We start from the raw sequence: 16163 nt of genomic DNA on the forward strand, positions 1-16163 counted from the left end.
TTTTTTCTCACTTAATAAAAACCAAGGAAAAAAACCAAGACTGAATTGGAAGAAAGTTCTGTTGTGGAAAATAGATAATTCCTTTTTGATTAGCAGACTTTAGGTACCAAAAAAAAAAAAAAACCTGCACAGAAAGAATGTAAAAGAATAGCTCAAGTCTCAGAGCTGTCCTCCTTCACAGAGAAGAGTACTTTATATGTTAAAAATCACTCTGGAAGTATTTTAAGTAAAAAAACAAACAAAACGAAAATGTACCTTAACTTACAGTTGTGATCAGTAGTTACAAACAGAAGAATAAAAGGAAGGTTACAATCGCCCCATGTAGGAGAAACTGGCTCCATGACTGCATTATTGAAAAGATCAGGAGCAGAGAGAACAAACAAACCAAGCAGGGGACTTGCCTCAAATGCCAAAGGTTGGGGAAAATAACTCCAATAATTGGTTAATGGCAACTAGAGTCAGTCACCTTAAGTTATGAATGCTCCCTCCCACTAATACCCTGTATTAATCGCATTCAAGCTTGTTATTATCTCAGTATTTTCTACAAATAATCTCTGACTGTGGGGACTGGGAGAAGATCCACTGTTTCCCTCCTGGAATGCCACAAAGGGACACTAGGTCTGAATCGCTGTGGAGGATGGAAAAAGCCAGCCAAGCTAACACAGTTGTGTCTTACGACTGGTTTTAAAAACTGGAGCCAAGGAGAGTTGGAACCCTTCCGAGTTAAAAGATGACTTCATTAAAAGCAATTATGCACTAGATATCTAGTGTGGTGTAGTGGGTAGAGTACTGGACTAGGACTCAGGAAACCTGGGTTCATATTAGAGATGGGGACAAATATAAAAACAGATATTTTTTTATGAAAACAGCTGATTTGTTAAATATTCGTCAATCCGTATTCGTCACATTTTAATTCCCGACGAATGCGGATCAACAAATATTTTCTCATTTTTATTCATCCTTTGTAATTTTTTTAAAAAATCATTCTGCCTACTGGCTGCCTATCAGCTGATCAGCGGGCCGATAGGCAGGCACCCGCCCCCACAGCCGCGCACCCCCCAGTCTACCCCCACCCCTTCCTCTCTCTACCTTAGCACCCCCACCAACACCCCCTTACCGTAATTGCAGCGGCTGCCCAGGTCTCCATCTAGCCTCCGCAGCCACAGCGTGTAAAAAGGAAGACTGGCTGCCCTTTGCAAAGATGGCAACTATGTCTTCATTTAGGGTAGGGAAGCAGCAGCTGCCATCTTTGCAAAGGGCAGCCCAGATTCCCTTAGCCTGCCTTAACGCAGCAGGGGGTGGCGGTGGCAGCGGAGGGGCAGGGTTTTTTTTTAAAAAAATACCCCCCACACACAAATCAATGAATAAATTTGTTACTCATTGCTTCATGGGGGCAACTTCATGCTTCATGAGTCATCAACTTTTGACGACTCACAAAGCGGGACGACTCGCCAAAATGGTGAGTCGTCCGCATCTCTAGTTCATATCTTCACTTTGCCACAGAATCTTCCCTTGGGGGGAGGATAAAGTAATAAAAAAACATGCCGTAAATATCTCCCTTACCTCGAATCCCTGTTAGTCACTACATTGGATCCAGCTTGATGGTACATAAACACATACTTCTGAAGTGAACAGCACTGAACCGAAACCTCACCAAATAGTAGTCAGACGTTCAACTGAAACTATTGTTCTATATATAGACTGTATATAGGAAATGCTGGAAATTTCTTCCTAATCAAACTGAGGCAATGTTGACAGGAACAATGTGTGAGCTGTGATTCAGAGCTTGCCAGATGGATTTTTACACACGGAGGTTGAAAACACAGATGGAATGGCCTTAAAGACCAACCTCAAAGGGAAATAGAGCTCTCGGTATATTAGGTCTTCAATTTCTGTCATTCCATTATGCTCTTTGGCCCTTTTTCCTTTTCCTTGTGATAGGTATTTTGAAGTCACGTATGACCTCTTATTTTCACCCCTCTACCTCATCAGGCATCAGACTCTTTCTACATGCAGGTGCTATAACGCTGAAAATATGTTTGTTTATATAGCAAGAAATGCCATTTTTCAGATGAACCTTTGTTAGATTTTTTTAATTTATGCTCTTATTTTCTTTTCTTTTATTTTGGAAGTTCTAAACCAACTATAATGGTCACTCCAGGTGTTGTACAACACAAACAATATGAAAAAAAATATTAACATATAATTCATGCTGTGAGGAATGGATATTAATGAATCAACCTTTCAGAAAACTTTCATGCAGAAAGAGGTCCCGGGAGCCTCAATAAATCATAACATATCATAAGGTCTTCCCAACAGTTGTTTTGCTAATTTTTTTGAAAGGGGCTCCCAAAGTCCGAAATTCATATACTGACATTTTCTAGGCCAGGCGCATAATCCCGTGATTCTCAAAACTGCAGCGTTCAGTGGCGTCTCATTAGGATATTCTTCATTTTACTTATTATTATGCATTATTAATTCGGATCGGCGCCCAGGAGATGTACTGTATGTAATTATTTTTCCTTTCAAAACATAATAGCTTCGCACCGCGCCTGTTGCAGTCATGATATTTCATCTCTGAATGTCCCTTCAAACGTTCTGGGGCTGTGACAGAAATTTGTATTTGAACAGAAATGCTGTCAAGATGGAGTTGTGGCACGATCCATCAGATTTTTAATCCCGGCCGTACTTTAATGCCAGCGAGCTGGCTGTCCCAGACACTAAACAAAGATTGAAATTAGGCCTTCTGTTCTTTCACTTCAAAGCGGCAAAGTTAGACAGGAATCCAACGGGCCTTTTATTACACTCTATTAATTTCATATTAGTTCTCAGCTATGCAGAATCTTGCCGAGGTGTCACAATGGTTTATGCAGGCAACCCTGACTCGGAGATCAAAACCCAGAACCTGTCACTTTCCATAATTTTACAGGAAATTCTACAAATGTTCATCTCTTTTCATCCCATCATCCTTTTATCTCTTTAATGAGGTTTCTTTTTTCCCCCTGTCATAGTGGAGAATCTTATTTTCACTTCCCAGAATATTAGCTCGTATTATAACTCTCAACTATTTCGCCAGCAATTTAATTAAAGGGTAGCCTTTTTAAAAAAAAAAACTTAGTCTTTACATATCTGTAAAATTGTGTTTTGCTGGGTTTTTAAATAGTTTTATTTTGAGGGCTGGAGATAGGTATGCTTGAGAACATGTTAGAACCTCAAGATCGTGCTAGTTGAGTCAAAGCCTACTAGACGCCCATTCTTGATGTGTAAATTACACATGGATGATTGTTTGTTAAAATTTCATCACAGAAAACAGTTTCACTATTAACCATGTCAAGTACCTTACATGAAAGATTAGCATATTTCTTTACAAATGGTGACACTTAATTTGGATGCATTGACCTGTTGCCATGTCAGTTGACCTCTCTGTCTAATCAAAGTACTTTTGAATCCAAATTCTCCACTTTTTATCTCTCCTGACAGCTTTTAATTTGAAAGTTCCTAATAAAATCTATTAACGTTCATAATGTATCACTGTTGGAGATGTCCCTGGGTTTGTAACTCTTCGGTATAAAACTTCAACTAAATCAGAATAGAGAATTTTTCTTCCCTTTTGGTACTTATCTGTTTTATGTTTTGAATGGTCTGTGAAGATAGTAAGGAGTCTGTGCTTGGTTTTTAATGTGAGACACAATTGGTTTAGCTAATTTATTGCTCAAGACCTCATGCAATTTTATGATATGAAATGTAACACTGTAGAAACCAAGAAAACAGGCAGAAACAAGGAGAATAGATTTTAAAAAACAAACAAACAAGATCGAGGTAAGTCGAATAACACAACCTGTTCCAGCTGATCTAGATCCTATTGGTTTCATTTGGACCTAGTATGACTGATTTCTGGATAATCTATCTATAAATAATCTTAGAACCGCAGAGCTGGAAAGAGACCCTATGGATGATCAAAAGTCCAGCCCCTGTCAAGGAGGCCCAGTGGGGAACTGAACTCCCAACCTCTGGCTCCGCAGTCAAAGACCAAAACCACTGCACTATCCAGCAGCTCACTATTATGAAGTGGAAACTGTAGACATGAGTTGGGGAGGTGAACAGACAGTAAAAGCAAGAGCAAAAGGGTCTCCAAGGGTTGGCAGTGGCACAAGGATGCCTCCCCGTGATGCAATCCAAAAATATGTATTGATGGCTTTGGCACAAAGGCTATTTAAGCCAAATCCTATTAGACCACTTGTTGAAACATCCCGATCCTCCTCTTAGCACTTCCTCTTGTGATTGGCATGTTTAATAGATCCACAGTATACCAAGCATCCTTTCTGCCTCTTTATTTCTCTTTCTTTAGTCCTCTATAGTGGAGAACATGGGAAGTCTACATAATGGTGATGGACTGATTTATAGATTTATGTGCAGCTTTCAGGGATGTCGGCCAAGCCTTTAGGTCTGAGTCTTTGGGTCCGAGGCCTGAGTCCAAAGCCTTAGGTCTGAGTCTGGCATAAGGCTTTGGTCAATGCCTTCTGGGAAGATGCTAGGCTGCCATGCCACAAGTAAGGTGAATGGCTGAGGACTCAAAATAGCTGCCTAGGGAGCTGCCTCCTCAGAGCAACCTAGGCACTGAAGTGAGGTTGGCATTATCAAGGCAACTTTCCTAATATTACACCTTCTTAATGTTACTTTCATTAATATATAGTAGGACCCTGTTATCTGTGGAATCGATATCTGCTGATTCATTTATCCACGGTCTGAAAATATTAAAAATATTGAAAGAAAAATCCTAGAAATATATATTTCTAAAGATTTACTTACCAGAACTGACCACTAGAAGGAACCAGAGACCATATTATTTACAGCATTTGCTATTAAAATACTGTTTGCTATAATCCACGTTTTTCAGAATCTGCGAGGAAGCTTGGAAGCAATCCCTCGCAGATACAAGGGTTCTACTGAATGAAAATAACATTAAGAATGTGTAATAATAAGAAAGTTGCTTGAAAAGCATGTATTGACCAAAATGGCACACCAGAATGTATATGTTCACATTTTCACGTGAACTTTTAAGAAACAAAAAGGTCAACGTCTTTGGAAGCTCTAAGAAAGACCCTATTTTCCAACATTTAGGTGGAACAAACTTACAGCTGAAAAAAATAATGGGAAATTGAGAAGAATTGAAACTCACAGATTCAATTTACACTTAGTAAGAAGCAATCAACAGAAACATGCCATAAATATTGTCACTAGTAAGACTGATCAACAATGCAGGGGATAAATACAAACATGCTGATCTGGACTTCCTTATGCAGAAATGTAGGTTGACAGCTATTTCAGCAAAAAAAAATCTCCAAAACAAAAGGACAGATTTAAGAAAATGACGTGGTATGCAAATAGATCTCTAATTCAGGGTTTTGATTTTTTTTTTAAAGAAAAGAGATATATTAATGACTGTAGTCAAGTGTTGGTAGCCTCCTCAACTTCTACCACTAATGACGAGAGCTTCTTTTCTAATGTTCACTTCCTGCTGTGCAATTCAGGATTTTAACAAACTACATTAGCTGCAGGCTCTTTGACATGGCCTCACACTGAGATAAACACAATTAACAAGATCTGTTTAAATGTTCTTTTCTTCTACACTTATTTATTAATGGAGTTTAAGACTTTTGACAGTTTCTTTTAGAATGTAGCACAATCTCCCCATTCTGGATCCCTTTGATCTGAATCTGCACTTATTTGGAACATTACACCCCAGTTTTATGGAGCCCTGGGGAATACATGCAAGCGTGTGCATATATACACACACACACACCCATCAATATCATAAGGAATGTCTGACACATTCTATCCCTTTCCATCATCTAACCAGCTGCGGGAAGTTATAGCACACCAGATGTTCCTGTCCTGCAATTGTGATAGCTGCAAGCAGCACTGAGTAAAGGAGCAGTTCAGTGAATTAGGGTCTCTAGCTGTGGAGCCAGAGGTTGGGAGTTCAATTCCCCACTATGTCTCCTGGGAAAAGAGCCAACCTGTGTAGCCCTGGGCAAGCGGCTAAGTTCCATAGCACCCCTAGAGGAAGGGAAGGGTAAAGCACTTCTGAGTATTCTCTACCTGGAATATCCTGCAAAGGGTTGGCATAAGTCAGAATTCACTTGTTGGCATCGCATAGAAGAAAGAGAGACAGAGCACTCATCTTTCACTAGCTGGTGATGAAACAGGGTTGAAACTTCTAGGTGTTAAACCATCAGTAACCTAATCTTGAATGGACAGACCTTTCAGTTTTGTTCGTGCACACATTAAAACAAACAAACAACCTCATTCCCCCCCCCTCCCAAATATGAAGACACTCTTAGTTTTGGTAAATTCTTATAAAAAGCTAACTGAAATGAAATTCTTCCCCGTCCTTGCAAATGGTTCCCTAAAGCAATATGCATGGCCTTAATTCACTGAGTTGATTTATCCAAAGCTCTCAAGGGAGGGGGGAAACAATACCATTATTATTATTATTATCGGGTTTTAGACCAGCAACATCCTATCTGACTCATGGTGAACCTAATGGGGTTTTCAAGAAATGCAGGATATTTCAGGAGCGGTTTTACCAGTCCCTCTTTCTAGTGAGTTGCCACGGCTGAATGGGGATTTGAACCCTGTTCTCCTAAATCCCAATTTATCACCATATCCTCTAGAGCACACTGCCCCTGATACATAGCTGAGAACTATCTACAGTGTCGGTGGTGAAAATAGTTTTTTTAAAAAAGGAGTGTTACTCTTTTCCCTGAACGAATGGCTCATAAACCAAGTGAAATCCATCAAATCTTTCTGATCAAAGCTCTTTTCATCACTCACCATTAATATCCTGCACCCTTCCTTCTGTGCCTCGCATCCTAGAAGCCAAGTATGACTGGCCTGTGAGTCTTGCAGTGAGTGTAATGCACCATGAAGTTGGGACACTGCCCAAACGAACATGTGAGGCATCATTGCTTAGTTAATTGGAACAGGCATGATGCTCTCCAACTAGCCGTAGGGAAGGAGGAAGAGGAGGAAGAGGCCAATCGGAGTCCAGTAGCTTACTGACATTTGCTTTTGGAATATAGCTATATAGCCATAATAGCTCAGTGGTTTAGGTCTCTGGCTGCTGAACCAGAGGTTGGGAGTTTGATTCCCCCACGGTGCCTCCTTAACAAGGGCTGGACTTTGCGATCCATCGGGTGCCTTCCAGCTCTGCAGTTCTACGAGTAAAAACATCAAAACACAGTCAGGAAACGTTATTATTCATCCGTATCAGTTCTGTGATACTCACTCTTTACTGCTGCTCAAATACCTTCACACTTAAGAGTTAACTTTATCCTGTCCTTTAAAAAACAACAACATAATTTTACACTTTTTGTCATTTTGAGCAAAATCAAAACAGCAACAGATGGTCTCTATGTCTTGATTTATGTCAAGATTCATACAAATAGCAATGACAGGGGGAGATGCCCTAATTGTGCCTATACTCCCAAAGTGAGGCAGCGCATCGGCATGCACGTTGTGTATCTCTGTAAAAGGCACAGGGACATTTGTGCTATTTTGCACAACTGAAATATTTGCAATGACTTGCCGTAATCTCATCAAGTGGTGATGCCATAAAAACATGACAATACGTACATGGGATGGTGTTGTGAATGCTTCCAGCAGACAGATGTTATTCCTGTCAAGTTTTTAGAATTACCATAGGTTACTCAGCAATAGGGGTGCACATCCTTGGTCGAGAAGCCCACAAGGAGTGCTGGTCCCAAAAAGTTGGTCTGCTCTTACAAAAAGTGGGGAGAGATTCCTGTTGACATTAATGTGGCCCCCACAGCTTGATTTCCCACTGAATACTGCACAGAATTTATTACATGCAGTTTCTCTGTGTGTGTATGTCCGAAAGAAGTCAACATTCTACTGGTGTCCGTGTAAGGCTGGCATAACTTGCAGAGTGTGTGTGTGTGTGTGTGTGTGTGTGTGTGTGTGTGTGTGTGTGTGTGTGTGTGTGTGTGTGTGTGTGTGTGTGTGTGTGTGTGTGTGTGTGTGTGTGTGGCAGCATTTCCCTTTCTGAAACTGAAAACACACATACGTATAGCAGGCACAAAACAGCAGCTTGATGGCTCACAAACAGAAGGAAAAACCATCCACTGCTTCTACATCTTAATAACCCATGCAACAAGAGGGCATTATTATAGTTTTTTTAAAAATCTGTGCAGTTACAGAAATGCAAAAGAAAAAGAAACCACCACCCAAACCTGATCCCACAAATGCATAAATTCTCTGAGAGAAAAGAATTGATCTCTTGAAAAGGAAAGCATATTTTTTATTTATGATTAATTAATTAATTTTTGCTTTCTAGTGTAGCTCACTAGGTCAAGACCTGCATACCTCCTTATCACCGAGGATGACAAATACAGAGACGAATGGCCATTTAACATGGCCCCCTTTCCAGTCCATGTGTAAACCAAGGATATGGTTTTCTCGCCTAATTCCTTTCAAAAATAATCTTTACATTTCAATCAAGGCAACTGACACACAACCTGCTCTTGGACTGACTCTCAGTTTGCTGAGGAGTGGCTATGGATCAAATACTGTTAACGAGAGAAATTGATCACTGTGTAATTAGTGCCAGTGGACACATGTAGCAGCTATGAAAGAACTCAATTAAGCATGCTGACAGCGGGAACTTAAATGATCCAGACAACAAAAATCCTCCTTTGAGACATTGATTAAAAGTCTCCTTGGTTTGGAGAGGGGTGTTTGTGGACAGCGGTCTCTACATTTCCAAGCCATGCTCTTCCCTAAACTCCTGCCACATGGCGGAAAGCTCTCAATTTTCCCATGGAATGAGTTGAACAGAAATACCACTTGATATCCAGAGTGGAAGATCAGATGGTGATTTTATTAAGTCACTTCCAACTTGTGCAATCCTCAATAATGGCTGAAATCTGGCACTAAGTCACAACTAGAGTCGACAAGGATTTGATGAGTCAGTTTCTCCATAAGTTCCATTGATTCAATGGGTTTACTCCGGCTGTGACTTAGTCCTGGATCTCAGCCAATGTTTTCAAAGTATGTGAGATGTTCAGCAGACATTGGCTATTGCCACCTTCCAGCAGCAATGGTAAACCTCCCATGAGGATCTGAACCCAGGTCTCCTGAGACCTAGTCACATACTCTGTCCACTACAACACACCAGCTCTCTAAAAATCAGGTAGCTACCATCCTAGGGAAATGTGCTACTTAATATCTCATCGTCTGAGGAAGTGGACTCATCCATGAAAGCTCACATTAGAGTTAGTCTTTAAGGTGCCACAACATTTTTGTCATCTTTATTGTTTTACTTCTATTTTGGCTTGGGCTTAATATTTCATAGGTAACCCAATTCCAGAAAGCAGACAGGAAATCTGCACAGGATAAATAAGCATGCCATGATGTCCTGGCAGAAAATTAAGGGTTGAACTTGCAAATAAGCAAGCTTCTCTGAGAACGCCTTTCTAGGCTTTAAAAAAAATTCTAAAACATAGCAGCACGAAATGTAATAACTACATTATAGGATCTGTGAAAATATACTCCAGTGAACTTCACCATGAAGATTTTATCAAAGCAGGATGTATATTGTACATTTTGAACATCTTATATTACTACGTGCAGATACAGTCAACAAAATACACACTTTTGAAAGAACGTATAGGAAGACCTACAAATCTAGAGTATGAATAAAAACTTGACAAAAGGGTGATTCAGGCAAAGGGGGTGTCTGGGCAATGAACAGCTGGATAGTTCAGTGGTTTAAGTATCTGGTTGGGTTCCCCACGGCCTCCTTGACAAGGGCTGGATTCCCTGACCCATAGGAGTAGGCAGCGCACCTGTCAAAAGCGATTTTGATGAGGGCTAGGTGTTCTTACTACTCATAGGGTCCCTTCCAGCTCTGCAGTTCAAAGATTATTGTTGTTATTATTATTGCTGCTGTTGTTCGTCAGAAATGTTTGTGTGCCAGATAACTGCCAGGGCTCTCAGGCCAGTTTACATGTCTAGCTATGAAAGCAATCAATAAAATATTTTTGCAACAAAACAAGTAAATAATATAGAATATTAAACACACAGGTTATTAGCAATGTTTTTTAAAAAAAATTCTGAACTACAAATACCATAGTCTGCCATTTGAGAACAACTCAATGTGGCTCACCGGGAAACTTAGTAGGCTTTGAGGTTTAACTAGGCTAAGTTCAATTGTAAATGCCTTACTATCATTTGAGAGAATATTTACAATATTATATGGTGGGTCTAGGCATGATATAAACAATGAGAGACTTCCATGGTATCTATCCTTTTTTTTCCCCTTTAGTTTTGACAACCCATTGTCAAAAAAAACCCTTTTAATTAGAGTATGAAATCACACTAAAGTAGGCCCATTGAATCAATGGGGAGGTAGGGAGTCAACTCCCCTTAAGTTCCATTGATTCAAATGGGCCTACTCTAACTGCAACTTAGCTAAACTGCAACTGCGTTAAAGGCAACAATAGCCTTCTTGTAAATTGACTTGTAAAGATGCCTGTGTAATCCTACTCCTTATAAAATTCATCCCAACTGGTGTGCAAGAGTGGAAATGTAAAATCGGGATGGGATGATGTTAACATCTACAAATGTCAGACTGGCAACACAGTTTTGCAAGCTTTACCAGTCCAGTCTAGGGAGGAAGTCTCCTTGTGTGTAATAGGTGTCATCCTTGAGTAATTAAGTTTTTCTCGATTAGGGAATGAAACTGTAGAAAAAAAGTTGGGTTTGAAAAAAATTATTCCTAACTTTGAGAGTTGCAATTTCAACCATATCTTTTTCTTTATTTTTGTTTGTTTGTCTTTTGGAACTAAATGTATGCTGACAGGCAATGTACTGTATATGATCAGGAATTGGGGAAAAAACTATTTAAATTTTGAAATCTAAGGATGCATTGTGTCTGCTGTTAAAAATCACATTATTAATGATTTAATTTTTGTTTTTCCTACAGGATCTGAAGTTCCAATTAAAACTGTGTTTGGACCATTGCTTTATTGCCTGCCCATACTTAATCTCTCTTGAAAGCACCATCATTTATCTGAAGCAAAAGAAGAACAAGGTAAGGACAGAAAGTAATGGAATGCAGCATAACACATCTGTCAAACAAGCTTGAAGTAGCTCAGAAAGAATAATAATAATAATAAAGAATTCAAGATCAGTGACATTAAGAAATTATGTGTTGTGCTTCTGAACGTATGCATGAGCTGCATCTTAATTCTTAAAATCTGGAGTCTAATACAGTGATCCTCCTCTCCACCATGTCTTTGAATTTTGGATTTGATACTGAGGTATTCATAAGGGACCAGAGAGTAGGGTTTGATCCTTGCCACATGTTGATGGCAGAGAGGTAGGTTTGTTTCCCTAGAGTTTCTGAGGTGATTGGCAGAGAGACCGGTCGTCTTACTTGGGTTGAGGCTGTGTCAAGGTGCTTTGCCTTGCCAACTGAAACATTGGTGGAATGAAATCTAAGTGAGGCTTAGCAAGGCTTAGCCGCCTAGAGTGGACTTATAGTCCAGATAGGCGGGATATAAATTCAATAAATAATAATAAATAATAAGGGTGGGGGGAAAGGGATCAAAGTGCTGCAGGATCGCTTTGATCCCTGCTTTCCGCTCCACTTGTTTTTGTTCTCTCCTCAGCTTACTTCCGTGTATAAGACAACCCTCAATTTTTAGTTTAAAGATTTTAGACAAAATATAGTCTTATACACGGAAAAATACGGTATGTTCTTTAGTATTTTCCTACAGAAATTATAGGTGTGGAAAGTGTTTTGCCGACATTATTTCTGAGTAGAAAGATCACCTGTTGCTTTTTGGAACTGCAAAAGGCAGGATGCTCTTAACCTGTTCGAACGTGACATGGAGTTAAGTCTGCAACTCTGCTAGGGGGAGAAAACTGAATTTTCACAGGGTTTTCCTACCATTTTCACTTCACTTTGGTTGCATTTCTTATGTGAGGCAAAATGTGGTCAGAACATGAGTCAATGGTGGTAGAAAGTGGGAGATTTAAATGAAACAGGTATACATCCCCCCCTCTCTCACACACACAAACACAAATAGAGACACAATCCTGCAGTTGCGAATAAAATGTGTGGCCGCCTCAGTGTTTCTGGAGCGCAGCCCAGAATTTTCTAGTGGGGATCCCTCTTGTTCTGATCGTGGCTTCTCTGTGGTACAAAATCTGGAGCGCCATTCATTCCCAGTGTCTGCCAGACGCATTTACTTTGTTCAGAAGTTTGGGCGAAAGGCATTTGAAGTTTAAAGGAAAAACTCTGTGATTTACTTTAGTTAGACAATACCCAGTTGCTTTTCATAAAGGAATGAATTAATCGTGTTGATAAGAGAAGATGAATCACTTTGTGATTCTTCCCTGGACCTGAATTATTCATAACTTAAGTAAGGCTTTCTAGTGTGGACGTTGCATCTCATTCTGGATGGCTTATGTTTTACTGTTAATTATTGGGCCTCTTGTACAGGATATGTTCAAATTGCAAGAAATATTGAGTAGTTTATATCCTGTACAGTGTTTTTTTTTTTTTAAAAAAAAACCTATACAAGTAAAGTATAAGTAAATGATATTTTCCTTTTAATCCCGATCCAGTACACCACACTCAGTGCCACAATTCAAGTAACTTTAAGTGAGTAGTAATAAAACAGCCTTAAATTAAGTAAATGATATTTTCCTTTTAATCTGTGATAGAATTTCCTCCCCCCCGTTCTAAAGGCTGGCTGCAAAATGAAGTGGAGGTGAGGTCAAAAACCCACTTTTTTGCTGGATGTGGCCTTCTAACCCTCCACTCTGATGCTCTCCAGATGAGTGGCCCTGGATCTTTGTTGATCCTTTCACAGAGTTATAGGACTTGTAGTCCAACATACCTAAATGGTAATGCATTGGGAAATGACGTTCATTAAGTCCAGTAGATAAATTGCTCCCCATGCATGCACGTGTGTGTGCCACCCCTTAAGATGTGATCATTGTGACTCCCTCCCTTCAATTGCAAAGATCAGTCCTTTGGAGAAGTATCTGTCCGTGGTAGCTACTTGATTTTCCATTTATTTTGCTTGTGACCTACCCCGATTGGCTTTGGATGTCCTTGTATTAGAACGCTCGCCTTTTAAATAGTACTTTGTTGCAGTTGCTGTTTTATGCCGTCAAGTTGAAACCGACTTATAGCAATCCTGACAGGGCTTTCAAGGCAAAAGAGGTGTTTAAGGAGTGACATTATCAATTGCATACCCCCAGTGAGTTTTCATGGCTGAGCAGGGATTCGAACCCAGGAAGCATGAGTCCTAGTCTATCACCCCATCCAGTACACTACATTCAGTGCCACAATGCAAGTTAAATTTAAATGAGTAGTAATAAAAAGACCCTTAAATTAATAGTAATAGGAAAAAAACCCAGGGAGAGAAGATTATACTAACTTGCCTGGTATGAAAGTTGAGAAGGTTTTTTTTTCCCCTCCCTTTTTTTAATTGACAAAGAGACAAAAATGTTTCGACCGATTTTAAACCCGAGATATGGATCAATTAACGGAGAAGCTTTGAAATGCAGTTAGATGAAATATGGTTTGAAGCAGTTCTCAAATGTCGAAAATATCAAGATGTACTTACAAATCCTATCAAGTGACATTAATTTCACCTTTATTTAGAATTTTGTACTGTACATGGAACCTGCTTGCTGGGCTCTTATGCAATGCAAACTATTTGCTGTTTCCAAAGAGCAGTTATTTGAGGCTTTTTATTTCATTATATGAAGTAGTAGTTGTTGTTGTTGCTGCTGCTGCTATTGTTGTTGCTGTTGTTGTTGTTTTCAAAAATACCAAACAGTAAATAAAAATTATAAAAACATTGACAGACATACACACACACATACACATACATACATCAGCAAATTGATTACTCAGTCAAATTTTGGGAAAAATTGACTATTGTGTAAATATTGCCAGTAGAATATGTTATTACAGTTCATCTGAGGGAAGATCATTCTGGAATTCCCTTGCTGTCTATCGAATAATTACCTGCCTTGTGGAGAATTTAGCTGTTAGATTATTTGAAGGTATTCTTAAAATTCTTAAAAATTCTGATATATGTCACTTGAAGATCAAAGATTTAACCATGCATTCACTGAAATTTGCACTGCAAATATTCCCACTGGGATAGAGAAAAAAGACTCAAGGCAACCAAGATTCTCTTATCCATACTCAGATTCTGAATCTCATATGGCAGAGATGGGGGAGAGGGCCTTCTTGAACCCCGGGTGAACAACTGCCTGTCCTTCTGGTGGTCAGGATGTTGCCTTATAGAGAGGGTCATTCTAGATTCTGCCTGTGCAGTAGTACTTTTGGCTTTGATATTTGGTTAGTCTACATACTGAAAGGACTTTCAGTTGCTACAAAAGTTTCAGTTGTACATCACGTTTTCCTTCCTTGGAGATGGGCACGAACCAGCAGTTCGGTGGTTTGTGCCAGTTCGGCAGATGGCTCAACAGGTGTTCCGCCCCTTCCCACTCAGAGGCAGCACCCAGAGGAGGCATGGCAGGGAAGCCAGGATGCTGCTTATGAGTGGGCGCCCATCAAAAGGGGTGGGACGTTGAACTGTGAAACACCTATTCGTCCATCCACCAAATGTTCGTGCGGTTTGTGCCCATCTCTAATTTATACATTTACTATTATATGTCTGTTTACTTTGCCTTGTTATGAATCTCCCAAATTAGTGCATATGCACTAATGGGGTGGTGTATAAATTAGCTAGCTAGATCGATTGATTGATCGTTCGAGAGATAGATTGTAGATCAACATGTCAAAGAAATAATACTTCCATAGTAAGATTGACTATGATTTCTTCACATAAATAGAAGCCCTGTTCAAGCCCTATTCCATCGCTACTACTTTATCCAGCATTGTCTATGGAACTGTGACTGAAACTGTGAATGGATGAGGTTCCAGGACATATCTTGATGAGATGTTTGATCACACCTCCAAGTCCCCAACTGCAAACGCATCAGTTAGCCACAATTAACTGTATCAAGTTGTACCAACTTTACACAAACACCACTGCATTGAAGGTGTTTTGGTGTTGCCTGTGTTTTCTGGCGCCGTTTTCATTTCGTCCTTTTAGTATTGCATCCTCATTGTCACTAACTTCAATACCGTCTTTTAATTGTTGTAAGCCCCTTTGAGTCATTTTTAAGGAGACAGGTGGATTGAAAATATTTTAAATAGAGAAATAAGTGCATAACTCAAGCAAAAAGTGCAAACGTATTTAGGTAAAATGTAAAATTGAATGGCACCAAAAATGACAACTACCTTCTTTTTGAAACGAAACAAAAGTCTCACAATCCATGGTGAGCAACTGTAAGAGAAAGCAAGCGGGATGCAGAGAAAACTTGGTGAGTCATCACTGTGAGATTTTCCTACCACTGCTGAATGCTCTCACTTGCCTGTATTTTATAGAAATCTGAACGGTTAGTAGAAAATGTTCTTTACTGCTGTTCCTTACTGTCCTGAGTACCAAATTACTTTGAAATCTTTTAGAACACAGCAAACAGTATGGTGCAGCTCTTAATTTAATTCATGAACATTTATTTGGACTTTTATCTGAACTGGATGAAAGACGGCTCATTTAAGCACTCTCTATTTTTGCACCTAACTGGTCCCTTAGCTTATAATTCTGGCGAGAAAGTTTGGATCTATGTTCTTTGTTGCTTCTTACCCACTCCGCTCCCATTTCATTTCAGTACAATGCAGAAATTCTGCCTCCAGATCTTAATACCAGAGGATTCCAGCTGTTTTGATATGCATTCAGTATTTCTGTTCCTTTATTAAAACACGAACAAGCCAGTCTTTTAAAATGTAATGATGTCAATTAGACATTCCTAAGAAATGAGAACAAATACCATTAACCTTGTCATTTTTCATTAAAATATATTTTTCTTTGTAAATTATTTCAGCTGCCATAAGCTTATACCTTTCCTTACAATCACTGTTGATTGATTCATTAGTAGGTGTTGGATTACATATTTAACAGATTTTTGTTCCAAAGAGTTCAAGGCAAGATATACGTTTGCATTCCTGAAAACGTTCCATCATTTTCTCACGATTTCCCCAG

The 16163-nt window shown here is 39.4% G+C and overlaps 1 protein-coding gene across 14 annotated transcripts in view; it reads left to right on the top strand.

Annotated features, from left to right (window-relative positions):
* The window catches only part of TENM1 (teneurin transmembrane protein 1), a 705377-nt gene that overhangs the window by 290110 nt on the left and 399104 nt on the right, over positions 1–16163 (top strand). For all 14 annotated transcript variants that reach the window (XM_078380797.1, XM_078380808.1, XM_078380802.1 and 11 more), the window contains exon 3: positions 11009–11116. The gene's annotated coding sequence lies outside the window, so the exon portion shown is untranslated. The remainder of the gene's footprint in view (positions 1–11008; positions 11117–16163) is intronic.

Source organism: Pogona vitticeps, chromosome 11, assembly GCF_051106095.1.
Source record: "Pogona vitticeps strain Pit_001003342236 chromosome 11, PviZW2.1, whole genome shotgun sequence".
Classification (NCBI taxonomy): domain Eukaryota; kingdom Metazoa; phylum Chordata; class Lepidosauria; order Squamata; family Agamidae; genus Pogona; species Pogona vitticeps.